Genomic DNA, 13,123 nt, shown 5'->3' with positions numbered 1-13,123 from the left:
ACCAACACTGGGAAACCTTATCTCTACTAGAAATACAAAAATTAGCCAGATGTGGTAGCTCATGCCTGTAGTCCTAGCTACTTAGGAGGCTGAGGCAGGAGAATTGCTTGAACCCGGGAAGTGGAGGTTGCAGTGAGCCAAGATCATGCCACTGCACTCCAGCCTGGGTGACAAAATGAAACTCTCTCTCAAAAAAAAAAAAGAAAAAAAAAGATGTATTTTACAATCCTGCCTGTGAATAGGGAGAGAGGAGGGTCGTATCATCTGGATTTGTAGCCAGGAATATGACACAACCTTTTTTTTTTTTTTTTTTTTTTTTTTTTTTTTTTTTTTTTTTTTTTTGAGATGGAGTTTTGCTCTTGTTGCCCAGGCTGGAGTGCAATGGCTCAGTCTTGGCTCACTGCAACCTCTGCCTCCTAGGTTCAAGCGATTCTTGTGCCTCAGCCTCCCAAGTAGCTGGGACTACAGACACATGCCACCACGCCTGGCTGATTTTTGTAATTTTTTTTTTTTTTTCCAAGACAAGAGTCTTGCTCTGCTGCCCAGGCTGGAGTGCAGTGGCATGATCTTGGCTCACTGCAACCTCCACCTCCCAGGTTCAAGCAATTGTCCTGCCTCAGGCTCCCGAGTAGCTGAGATTACAGGCACCCACCACCACGCCCGATTAATTTTTGTATTTTTAGTAGAGACGGGGTTTCACCATGTCGGCCAGCTGGTCTCAAACTCCTCAGGCAATCCACCCACCTCGGTTCTCCCAAATTGCTGGGGATTACTGGCATGAGCCACCGGGCCTGGCTTGACACAACCTTTTCCGAGGGCAGAGGTCAGGAGTGTGACTGAATAGTCAGCCAGGAATAAGTTACAACCTTCTCCTGAAAGCAGCACACAGGCAGCAGAGTCACATCACCTGGGTGCTGAGCCCAGCAATCAGTAACAATGCTCTCTGTGGTCCAGGCCCAGGCAGCAGACACATCACCTGGTACCTGCACCAGCCACAATTTTTTCTGTGGGGCGAGTACAGGCAAAAATGGAGAATCACATCTCCTAGGTTATTGATGCAGAGGTATGTCACAAGGCCCTCTGTAGAAAGGACCCAGGTGGCAGTCTCCCATTTTGTAGGTGTTGGACCTAGTAATATGTCTTAACATGAAAAATATTCAGGGCCTAAGCAAAAAAGGAGAGTCACATAACCTGAGTGCAGGGCTTAGGAATATGTCACAATGCAATATGTGGGCAGCTCCAAGGCTGGAAAAAAGAGTCACATCTTGGAGGTCCAGAGTCAAGCCATATGTCACAATCTCATTTGTATGCTTGGCCAAGGCAGGAGAGTCAAATCACTAAGGTGCTTTGCAATGCACACAATCACACCTGCAGCAAAGTCCAGGGATTAGATTAGAAATTCCAAACATGTCCAGGTTCTAAAGGTATGAAAGTCAACACCTCCTGTATGGTGGGTCCAAGTACAAGTCGCAATCTCAATGACTGACAGAATGTGTGCAAAAGAGCCACAATTTCTTCTGCAGACTGTATCTTCTTAGTGTAGTCACAGCCTTACATGTGTGCTGAATCTTGGTCTGGAAGTCACTAACCCAACCTGTGGACCAGATCCACACATGAGAGGAAATTATCCAACTTTTGACAGCCTCTGTGAAATTCAGAACTTCAACAGTGGGATGTGTTTATGTGGGAGAATGACAATCTCTACTGTTGCCTGGGTGTGCATTCGAGAGACACCCTCTGTGTCACCTGAGGACTTTATACAATATGCAAGATTGGTAATCCTCTGTGACCTTTGCACAAGGAGCTCCAGCATCTTTCCTGTGGTTCTAAGCCCAGATATGAGAGTCAACATCTCTCTAATTGACTGAGACCAGATAGGAGAGTCTTCACCTTCCTATGAGCTGGATTTAGAAATGAGTCACCATCCCAACTGTAGTCAGATGTTCACATTTAACAGTCACTATTCCAACTGTGGACTGTGTTCACATGTTTCAGGACCTCACTAGTGGACTCTGTCAATGGGTCAGGGTGACAACTGTAAAGGTTGGTGTGGTTTGCATAGGACAAACAATCTCACTTGTGCGCTGGGCCCTGTTATGACATTCTCTGTAACACACTAGGGCTTTATATATGTGAGAGAGTAGTAATTCTTTATGACTTTTGTATAAAGAATTTTCCTAAGCCTGAGAGCAACATTCTCTCTCCTATTGGCTTCTTCAAGGTATGACAGTCATCATTACATCTGCATGCTTGGCCAGATATATGTCACAATCCTACCTGTATGTAAAGAACAAATGCAAGAGTTACATCAACTGTGTTGGGCCAAGGCTATGTCACAATCCTCCCTGAGGGCAGGCATCAAGCAGGAGAATCACATCACTGGGGGCTTGACCAGGGATGTTACAATCCTCTCCTGAAAGCAGGGCACATGTAGAAGAGTGAGATCCCTTGGGTGCTGGGCCCAGATATGACAGACACAACGACTGGTTGCTGGGCCCAACGATATGTCAAAATCTTCCCCATGGGCAGAATGCGGGCAAAAATACAGAGTTTTATCTCCTGCATGATGGATGCAGAAATACATCACAAAGCTGGACGCAGTGGCTCACAACTGTAATCCCAGCATTTTGGGAGGCCGAGGCAGGTGGATCACCTGATTTCAGGAGTTTGAGACCAGCCTGACCAACATGGAGAAACCCCATCTCTACTAAAAATAGAAAATTAGCCGGGCATGGTGGCAGATGCCTGTAATCTCAGCTATTCGGGAGGTTGAAGCAGGAGAACCACTTGAACCCGGGAGGCAGAGGTTGCGGTGAGCCGAGGTCACACCACCGCACGCCAGTCTGGGCAACAAGAACAAAACCCCATCTCAAAAAAACAAAAAACTAACAAAAAAACATCACAAGGCCTCCGGTGGGAGGGACTCAGGCAGGAGCCTTCCAACCCCTAGGTGTTTGTTCCAGTTGTATGTCACAATATCTAAAATATGCAGGTCTCAGGCAAATGAGGAGAGTCACATCACCTAGGTGCTGGGTCCAGTGATCTGTCACAATCTTTTCTTTTGGTAGGCCTGAAGCAGAAGAGAAAAGTCACGTTACCTGGATAATGAATAAAGAGATGTGTTATAATATTTCTGTGAGAGCATCCATGCAGGACAGTCACATCACCTTGGTGTTGGACCCAAAGACACGTTGCAACACACAATGTATGCAGGTCCCAAGCAGAAGAGGAGAGTCACATCACCTAGGCTATTGGTCCAGAAATATTTCACAGTATTTCTGGAAGGGAGGGCCTAGGCAAAAAAGTCACATTACCTAATTGAGAGGCCTAGAGATATGTCACAATGACTCCTGCGGGTAGGGCTCATAAACAAGAGGAGAGTCACATAACCTAGGTGCTGGGCTCAGCTTTATGTTCCAATCATCCCAATCATCCCAGTGGGAAGGGCCCAGGCATGAAAGAAGAGTCACATCACATAGGAGCTACGTCAAGCGATGTATCACAATTCCCACTGTGGACAAACCCCAGAAGAGGAGTCACATCATCTAGGTGATGGGCCCAAACATATATCACAGTGACTTGTGTGTGCAAGGACCAAGCAGAATAATTACATCACTGGTGTGCTTGGTCCAGCGATAAGTCACTCTCCATTCTGTGGGCATGGCCCAGGCAGCAGAGGAGTGTCAAATCATGTAGGTAAAAGAGGGTATTTATCTATGCTTTTCCCATAGGAGAGATTGCAATGGGTCAATAGATAGGTCACAATGCTTCCTGTGGTCAGGGTTCAGGCAGAGAACTCACATCATCTTGGTGCTGGGCACAGCAGTATGTCTCAATGCCTTCCAAGGGCACAGCCAAAGCAAAGAAGTAACATCACCTTAGTGTTAGGCACAGCAATATGTCACAATCTCCGTTGTCGGCAGGACCTAGAAAAAAGAAAAGTCACATCAGCTAGGTGCTGGGCCCAGCAATATGTCCCAATACCCCCTGTGAGTAGAGAACAGGCAGGAATAAAAAGTCACATTTCCTGGGTGATTGGTGAAGACATATATTAAAATGCCCTCTGTAGACAGGTCCAGGATGAAGTGTTACATCACCTGGGTGTTGCACTCAGCAATGTTACAACGGCCTATGTGTTTAGGACACAAGCAAAAGAGTCACCTAACATATGCCCAGCAATATGTCACAATACACCTGTGGGCAGCACCAAGGCAGAAGAAGAGACTCAAATCACCTAGGTACAATGCCCAGCGATGTCACAATGACCCCTGTGGGCTTTATCAAGGCAGAATAGAATCACATTACCAAGGGTCTAGGTCCAGTGATATGGCACTGTGAGCTGGACCCAGGAAAGAGACAAATAACTCAGATGCTGGGCCAAGGTGTATGTCACAATTACACTTGTCGAAAGGTCTTGTGATGACATTAACAATTATACACGTCCTGAGTCAAGGGATAAGAGTCAACACCTCCTGCATGTACAGGGTGGACTGGATTTGTGCAAGAGCCTCAATTTCCTTTGCAAATTGTGTGCCTTAGGCTGGGCACGGTGGCTCACACCTGTAATCCCAGCATTTTGGGAGGCCGAGGTGGGCGGATGACTTGAAGTCAGGAGTTCAAGACCAGCCTGACCAACACGATGAAGCCCTATCTCTACTAAAAATACAAAAAATTAGCCAGCATGGTGGTGGGCACCTGTAATCCCAGCTACTTGGGAGAATCAGGCAGGAGAATCACTTGAACCCAGTAGGCAGAGGTTGCAGTGAGCCGAGATCATGCCACTGCACTCCAGCCTGGGTTACAAGAACGAAACTTCATCTCTAAATAAAGCTCCTTAGTGAAGTTACAGTCACAAAGGTGTGCTGAATTTTGATTAAAGAGTCACTAACCCAAATGTGGACAAAATCCACAAATCAGAGTCAATTTTCCAACATTCAACTGCCTCCAAAAGTGAGATTCAGAACCTCAAAAGTAGGGTGTTTTTATTTAAGTAAATGACAATCTTTGCTATTGACTGGGTGTGAATATAAGTTTGACAATCTCACCTGTGTGCTTGGCCCTGTAAGGGCACTCTCTTGAGGACTGTATGAGTTGCAACCTGCTCTGAGAACTCTGCGCTGCTTTGGACCCATGATCTTAATGTGGTCCTAAGTCTAGGTATGAGTCAACATCTCTTTAATTGGCTGGGTCCAGAGAGGAGAGTCCTCACTCACCTATGAGCTGGGTTTAGAAATGAGTCACCATGTCAACTGTGGCCACATGTTTACATATGATAGTTAGAATTTTAACTGTGGACTGCATCTGTGCATGAGAATTATGACCTCATCAGTGGGCTTTTACCATGTGTGAGGATGACAATGAGCGCTTACATGAAACATGATCTAACCTGTTTGCTGCATCCTATGATGACATGCTCTGTACGATCTGAGTGCTTTATACAATATATAAGAGAGTGGTGATTCTCTATAACCTCCATGCAGAGAGGAGACCCGGGATTTTACTCCTTTTTCTTTTTTTTTTTTTTTTTTGAGACGGAGTCTCGCTCTGTCGCCCAGGCTGGAGTGCAGTGGCGCAATCTCGGCTCACTGCAAGCTCCGCCTCCCGGGTTCACGCCATTCTCCTGCCTCAGCCTCTCTGAGTAGCTGGGACTACAGGCGCCTGCCACCACGCCCGGCTAATTTTTTGTATTTTTAGTAGAGACGGGGTTTCACCGTGGTCTCGATCTCCTGACCTCGTGATCCGCCCGCCTCGGCCTCCCAAAGTGCTGGGATTACAAGCGTGAGCCACCGCGCCCGGCCTTTACTCCTTTTTCTAAGCCTAGCTGTGAGAGACACTATCTCTTCTATTGGCTGGGACGAAGTATTAGAGTCATCATCAAACCTGTGAGCTAGGACGAGATATATGTTACCAATCAACTTGTTGGCAGAAAGCACCCAAGAGAGTCACATCACCTGGATGCTGGGCCACTGATATGTAAATTTTTTCCCTGAGGGCTGTGAAAAGGCAGGAGAGTCACATCATCTGGGTTTTCAACCAGTGACATGTTACAACTTTCTCCTGAAAGTTATGTACATTCAGGAGAGACACAACACCTGGTGGCCGGGCCCTGCAATGTGTCATAATCTTTCCTGTGGGCAGGGTACAGGCAGAAAAGGCATCACATCTTTTATGTAATGGATGCAGATATATGTGGACAGGGCTGAGGCAGAAGCCTCCCATTTTTTAGGTGTTTTGCCCAGTGAAACGTCACAATACCCAAAATATGTGGTTGCTAGATAGAAGAGTCTCATCACCTAAGTTCTGGTTTCAGTGATATGTCACAATCTTTCTTTTTGACAGGGTTCAGGGAGGAGAGGAGTCATATCACTGAGACAATGAACAAAAATAAATGTCCTAATAACCCCATGCTCAGGGTCCATGTGAGAGAGTTGAATCACCCATGTGTTGAACCCAGTGACATGTCAAAATATACAATTTATGCAGGGCCCAGGCAGGAGAAGACAGTATCTTCACCTAAGTGTCAGGCCCAGTAATACATCACAATACCTTCTGTGACAGAGTCCAAGCAGTAGAGAAGAGTCACATTACCTAGGTGCTGAATCAAAAAATATGTCACAAAAATCACTGAGCAGAAGGCCCAGGCAGGAGAGTCAAATTACCTAAATTAGGAGTTCAGAGATATGTTGCAATGACCTCTGTGGGTTGGACTCAGGAGAAACAGGAGAGTCACATAACCTAGGGGCTGAGTAAAGCTATATGACATAATCACCCATTGATAAGCCCAGGCAAAAGAAGAGAGTCATATCACATAAGTGCTGGGCCAAGTGATGTGTCACCATCCTCATTATGGACAGTTCCAAGAAAGAAAAGGAGAGTCACATCATCTAGGTGATGGGTCTAGAGATGTCACAATAAGCCATGTGGGCTGGGATCATGCAGAAGAATCGAATCATTTGTGTGTTGAGCCCAACGATAAGTCACTCTTTTCTGTGGGCATGGACCAGGCATGGAAGGACAGCCATAACATCTAGGTGCTGGGCCCAGAGATAGGTCACAATCTCTACTATTAGCAAAGCCCAGGTAAGAGTCGCAGCCGGGTGCGGTGGCTCATGCCTGTAATCCCAGCACTTTGGGAGGCCGAGGCGGGCGGATCACGAGGTCAGGAGATCGAGACCATCCTGGCTAACACAGTGAAACCCCGTCTCTACTAAAAATACAAAAAATTAGCCGGGCGAGATGGCGGGCGCCTGTAGTCCCAGCTACTCGGGAGGCTGAGGCAGGAGAATGGCATGAACCCCAGGGGGCGGAGCCTGCAGTGAGCCGAGATTGCGCCACTGCACTCCAGCCTGGGCAACAGAGCGAGACTCTGTCTCAAAAAAAAAAAAAAAAAAGAAAAGAGTCGCTGATGCCTGTAATCCCAGCACTTTGGGAGGCGGAGGCAAGCAGAACACCTGAGGTCAGAAGTTTGAGACCAGCCTGACCAACATGGAGGAACCCTTCTCTACTAAAAATACAAAAAATTAGCTGGGCGTGGTGGCAGGCACCTGTAATCCCAGCTACTTGGGAGGCTGAAGCAAGAGAATTGATTGAACCCGGGAGGCGGAGGTTGCGGTGAGCCAAGATTGTGCCACTGCACTGCAGCCCAGGTGACAGTGCGAGACTCTGTCTCAATTTAAAAAAAAAAAAAAAAAACCCCAAAAAAACACAAAGAAAAAGAAAACAACAACAAAGCTCTACTGTGTACTAAATATTTCACAAAATATTTTTTCTTTTTTTTTTTTTGAGACGGAGTTTTACTCTTGTTGCCCGGGCTGGAGTGCAATGGTGTGATCTCTGCTCACTGCAACCTCTGCCTCTCGGGTTCAAGTGATTCTCCTGCCTCAGCCTCCTGAGTAGCTGGGACTAGAGGCGCCCGCCACCATGCCCAGTTAATTTTTATATTTTTAGTAGAGACGGGGCTTCACCATGTTGGCCAGGCTGGTCTTGAACTCCTGACCTTGTGATCCACCCACCTCAGCCTCCCAAAGTGCTGGGATTACAGGCATGAGCCACTGCATCTGGCCCAGAATATTTTCATAAACAGGGGCAAATATTATTACTTCTCATAAATTATTTTGCTGTATTGTGCATTAATATATAAAAAATTGCTAGGATAAAATTTAGTATATAGTCAATATAGCCCAAGAAAGATTGTTGCCAGGCATGGTGGCTCATGCCTGTAATCTCGGCAATTTGGGACTCCAAAGGAGGAGGATCACTTAAAGTGAGGAATTCCAGACCAGCCTGGCCAACATGGTGAAACGTCTCTACTAAAAAAAAAAAAAAAAAAAAAAAATACAAAAAAAAAAAATACAAAAAAATCGGCCAGGCGCAGTGGCTCACGCCTGTAATCCCAGCACTTTGGGAGGCCGAGGTGGGTGGATCACAAGGTCAGGAGATCGAGACCATCCTGGCTAACAAGGTGAAACCCCATCTCTACTAAAAATACAAAAAATTAACTGGGCGTGGTGGCAGGCGCCTGTAGTCTCAGCTACTCAGGAGGCTGAGGCAGGAGAATGGCATGAAACTGGGAGGCAGAGCTTGCAGTGAGCCGAGATGGCGCCAGTGCACTGCAGCCTGGGCGACAGAGGGAGATTCCATCTCAAAAAAAAAAAAAAAAAAAAAAAAAAAAAAAAAAAAAAAAAAAAAAAAATGGCCGGGCGCGGTGGCTCACACCTGTAATCTCAGCACTTTGGGAGGCCGAGGCGGGCAGATCACGAGGTCAGGAAATCAAGACCATCCTGGCTAACACGGTGAAACCCCATCTCTGCTAAAAATACAAAAAAAAAAAAAATTAGCCAGGCATGGTGGCAGGCGCCTGTAGTCCCAGCTACTCGGGAGGCTGAGGCAGGAGAATGGTGTGAACCTGGGAGGAGGAACTTGGAGTGAGCAGAGATCGCGCCACTGCACTCCAGCCTGGGTGACAGTGCGAGAATCCGTCTCAAAAAAAAAAAAACAACAAACACATTAGCCAGGCTTTGTGGCACATACCTGTAATCCCAGCTACTCAAAAGGCTGAGGCAGAAGAATCACTAAAACCTGGGAGACAGCAGTTGCGGTGAGCCGAGATCGCACCACTGCACCCCATCTTGGGTGACAGAAGATGACTGTCTCAAAAAAAAAAAAAAGATTGTTGCCATTCTTGCTGTAATGCTATAAACCTGTAAATTCTATAAAACTCTCAATTTCATATTCTCTGTGAATTCTTACAGGCACACACCTGTAATCCCAGCTACTTGAAAAGCTGAGACAGAAGTATTGCTTGAACCCTGAAGACAGAGGTTTGCAGTGAGCCAAAATTGTGCCACTGCACTCCAGCGTGGGGAATAGGCAAGACTTTTCCCACCCTCCCCCACCAAAAAAAAAAACCCAATGCAGAAACATAAGCCCAACCCCGGATCTCTTGAATGAGAATCTGCATCTCAAGAAAATCTCCAGTTTATTGTGGCACATGATACAATTTGCAAAGTATGCTTCTAAGTCACTGACTTTTCTACCTGATAATTATACACAGCTGATTCTGGATGATTTAAAATAGCACTCAGGCCAGGCGCGGTGGCTCACGCCTGTAATCCCAGCACTTTGGGAGGCCGTGGTGGGCAGATCACAAGGTCAAGAGATCAAGACCATCCTGGCCAACATGGTGAAACCCTGTCTCTACTAAAAATACAGAAAGTAGCTGGGTGTGGTGGCCTGCACCTGTAGTCCCCACTACTTGGGAGGCTGAGGCAGGAGAATGGCTTGAACCCGGGATGCCATGTTGCAGTGAGCCGAGATCGTGCCACTGCACTCCAGCCTGGCAACAGAGCGGACTGTCTCAAAAAAAATACATAAAAATAAATTTAAAAATATAAAAAATTAGCCACACGTGGTGGTGCACACGTAATCCCAGATACTTGGGAGGTGGAGGCTGCAGTGAGCTGAGACTGTGCCACTGCACTCCAGCCTAGGCAACAGGGCAAGACCTCGTCTCAAACAAACCAACCAACCAGGCTGACTTCTGCGTAAAATATTCCCTGATCTAGCATCTACTTTCACCATGTTCTATCCCTCCCTCTCCTTCCCACTTTTTTTCTGACTTTGTTTTCTTCTTATGAAAGAAAGTCCTTTTCTCTCTAACCTTTAAAATTCTCCAACATTTTATAATTGGTGCTTTCCCCTTGTTGCAATACTCCTTTAAAATTAAGTAACTTCATTAGCTGGGCATGATGGTGGGTGCCTGTAATCCCAGCTACTTGGGAGACTGAGGCAGGAGAATTGCTTGAACCCGGGAGGCGGAGGTTGCAATGAGCCAAGATCACCCCATTGGACTCCAGCCTAGGGAACTGAGCGAAATGCCATCTCAAAAAAAAAAAAAAAAAAAAAAAATTAAGTAACTTTTTGCCAAGCACGGTGGCTCACACCTGTAATTTCAGCACTTTGGGAGGCTGAGGTGGGTGGATCACCTGAGGTCCAGAGTTTGAGAACAGCCTGACCAACATGGTGAAACCCCATCTCTACTAAAAATACAAAAATTAGCCAGGCATCGGGGCGCCTGTTTGTAGTCCCAGCTACTAGGGAGGCTGTGGCAGGAAGATAATCTAGGAGACAGAGGTTGCAGTGAGCCGAGATTGTACCACTGTACTACATCCTGGGTGAGAGAATGAGACTCAAAAAATTAAGTAACTTCTTACCTAAATCTAAATTTGTCATATTTTACAAAATCTAGAAACAACCTCAGAATAATAACAACTCTATTCTCAGAAGGAGCTTCCCAACCCCACTTTTGTGCCAATCCCAACTGCATCTGCCTGTGGATTTCAAGGTTTTCAGGGCTCCGTGGCTTCTCTAAGTATAAATGCTCTGTCCATGGCTATTGTGAGCAGGCTGGGACATCTGCAGGGAAGGCTCCTCAGGCAGAACTGGCTGCTCCTTCAATGATCTCACTTTACAGGCAAAGCTATCCTTAGCTTGGAGTCAATGAGTTCAGGCTTCCACTTACCAGTCAGGGTTACTTACTTAGTTTTAAATAAGAAAATGACCAATGTATGGCCAGGTGCAGTGGTTCAATGCCTATAAACCCAGCACTTTGGGAGGCCGAGGCAGGAGGATCACTTAAGGTCAGGAGTTCGAGACCATCCTGACCAATATGGTGAAACCCCATCTCTACTAGAAATACAAAAATTAGCCGGGCGTAGTGGCATGCGCCTGTAATCTCAGCTATCCATAAGGCTGAGGCACGAGAATCCCTTGAACCCGGGAGGCGCAGGTCGCAATGAGCCAACATCGCACCACTGCACTCCAGCATGGGCGATAGAGCAAGACTCAGTCTCAAAAAAAAAAAAAAACCAACAAAAAAAGTCAAAAAACAAAAATGACCAACGTTTCCAGAAAAGAGTAAAATCACTCCAACACACTGTTTATAGAATATTGTAAGGAAATTGTAAAACTTAAATTTTCTACTACAATATAAAAAGCTTAAGTAGGTTTGGGCATGGTGGCTTATACCTGTAATCCCAGCACTTTGGGAGGCCGAGGTGGGTGGATCACCTAAGGTCAGGAGTTTGAGACCAGCCTGGCCAACATAGTGAAACCCATCTCTACTAAAAATACAAAAATTAGCTGGGCGTGGTGGCACTTACCTGTAGTCCCAGCTACTTGGGAGGCTGAGGCAGGAGGATTGCTTGAACCCAGGAGGCGGTAGTGAGCTGAGATCATGCCACTGCACTCCAGCCTAGGCAACAGAGCGAGACTCCATCTCAAAAAAAAAAAGAAAAGCATAAGTATCTGTCCTTTTCAGACAATAACATGTTATTTAAATATTTCCCTGATAGATAATTTAATAAACAACCATATGTGAACATTTCTAGAAGGTGTCAAGTTCCATCTCATAAAATTTAGCATTAAACTTGGACATTCAGACAACAGAATACAGAACAGAGATACCCATCGTTACAAATTCTAGACCCTGCAAAAAAGAGGAGTTGATGGTTTGAGAAATATATACAGTGCACCAATTAATCTATCACATTTGCTTGTGGAAATGTATTCACTTTCTATAGCTTTAATGGAAAAAAGATTTTTCCATTTCTCTTCTCTGGTAGCATTCCCCAAAGAAAAGCCCTGGGGTTCTATTTAAAATCATGCAACTGGCCAGGTGCAGTGGCTCACACTTGTAATCCCAACACTCTGGGAGGCTGAGGTGGGTGGATCACGAGGTCAGGAGATCGAGACCATCCTGGACAACACGGTGAGACCCCGTCTCTACTAAAAATACAAAAAATTAGCCGGGCGTCGTGGCGGGCACCTGTAGTCCCAGCTGCTCGGGAGGCTGAGGCAAGAGAATGGTGTGAACCCAGGAGGCAGAGCTTGCAGTGAGCCGAGATCACGCCACTGCACTCCAGCCTGGGCGACAGAGCGAGACTCCATCTCAAAAAAAAATAATAATAATAATCATGCAACCAGAAAAAACAGACATGAGAAACTTACTACACTCACTCTGGAGAAGATAAAGGTAAATAAGAATCTTTAACAAATAACATATATGACTAGATTTTTCTGAAATATACCTTTCGTAGTCTTTTACTTTTTAAACATCTTTTAAGCTCTTTTAATGAAATGTAACAGTTATTAAAAAACTGAAATTGAAGTAAGTGAAAAAACCTTTCCAAGGTGACAAACTCAGGAAGTGGCAGTGCTGATTGGGACACAAACATGTCTGACTTCACTGTCAAGTCAAACCATAATATCACTCAAAACATTCTCCCATCCCCATCCTGCCCATTAAATTACTCAGTGACCACCTTCCCAGGAGACACTGTACTGTACCCCACTGTGAGTCTCAGGTGCATTTTGCTTCAGGTTCTTGCATTGCCTTACTGGGATGCGATCTTCCTGTCCTTTGGAAAAAATTTTATTTCAAGAATCAACAGAAATCATTTCTGCTTTTTCTCATCAATACCGACATCTGATTGGCTCATCACCAAGGTGTCTACTAAGAATAAAAATTAGGTTGAGAGGCTGGGCATGGTGGCTCACACCTGTAACACTTGCACTTTGGGAAGCGGGTGGATTGCCTGAGTTCAGGAGTTCGAGACCAGCCTGG

General features: G+C 45.8%; 1 long non-coding RNA gene across 1 annotated transcript; it reads right to left on the bottom strand.

The window, feature by feature from the left end:
- Positions 1-722: 722 nt before the first annotated feature.
- LOC115836960 lies at positions 723-11,701 on the bottom strand. The gene is made up of 3 exons (XR_004031978.1): positions 11,661-11,701; positions 3,023-3,926; positions 723-2,277 (listed from the first exon to the last, which is right to left on the bottom strand). It is a non-coding gene; the product is annotated as an uncharacterized LOC115836960 (long non-coding RNA).
- Positions 11,702-13,123: the final 1,422 nt, after the last annotated feature.

Source organism: Nomascus leucogenys, chromosome 10 (assembly GCF_006542625.1).
Source record: "Nomascus leucogenys isolate Asia chromosome 10, Asia_NLE_v1, whole genome shotgun sequence".
Taxonomy (NCBI): domain Eukaryota; kingdom Metazoa; phylum Chordata; class Mammalia; order Primates; family Hylobatidae; genus Nomascus; species Nomascus leucogenys.
The sequence above is the reverse complement of the archived record's forward strand: the minus strand, read 5'-3'. Positions and strand labels throughout refer to the sequence as shown.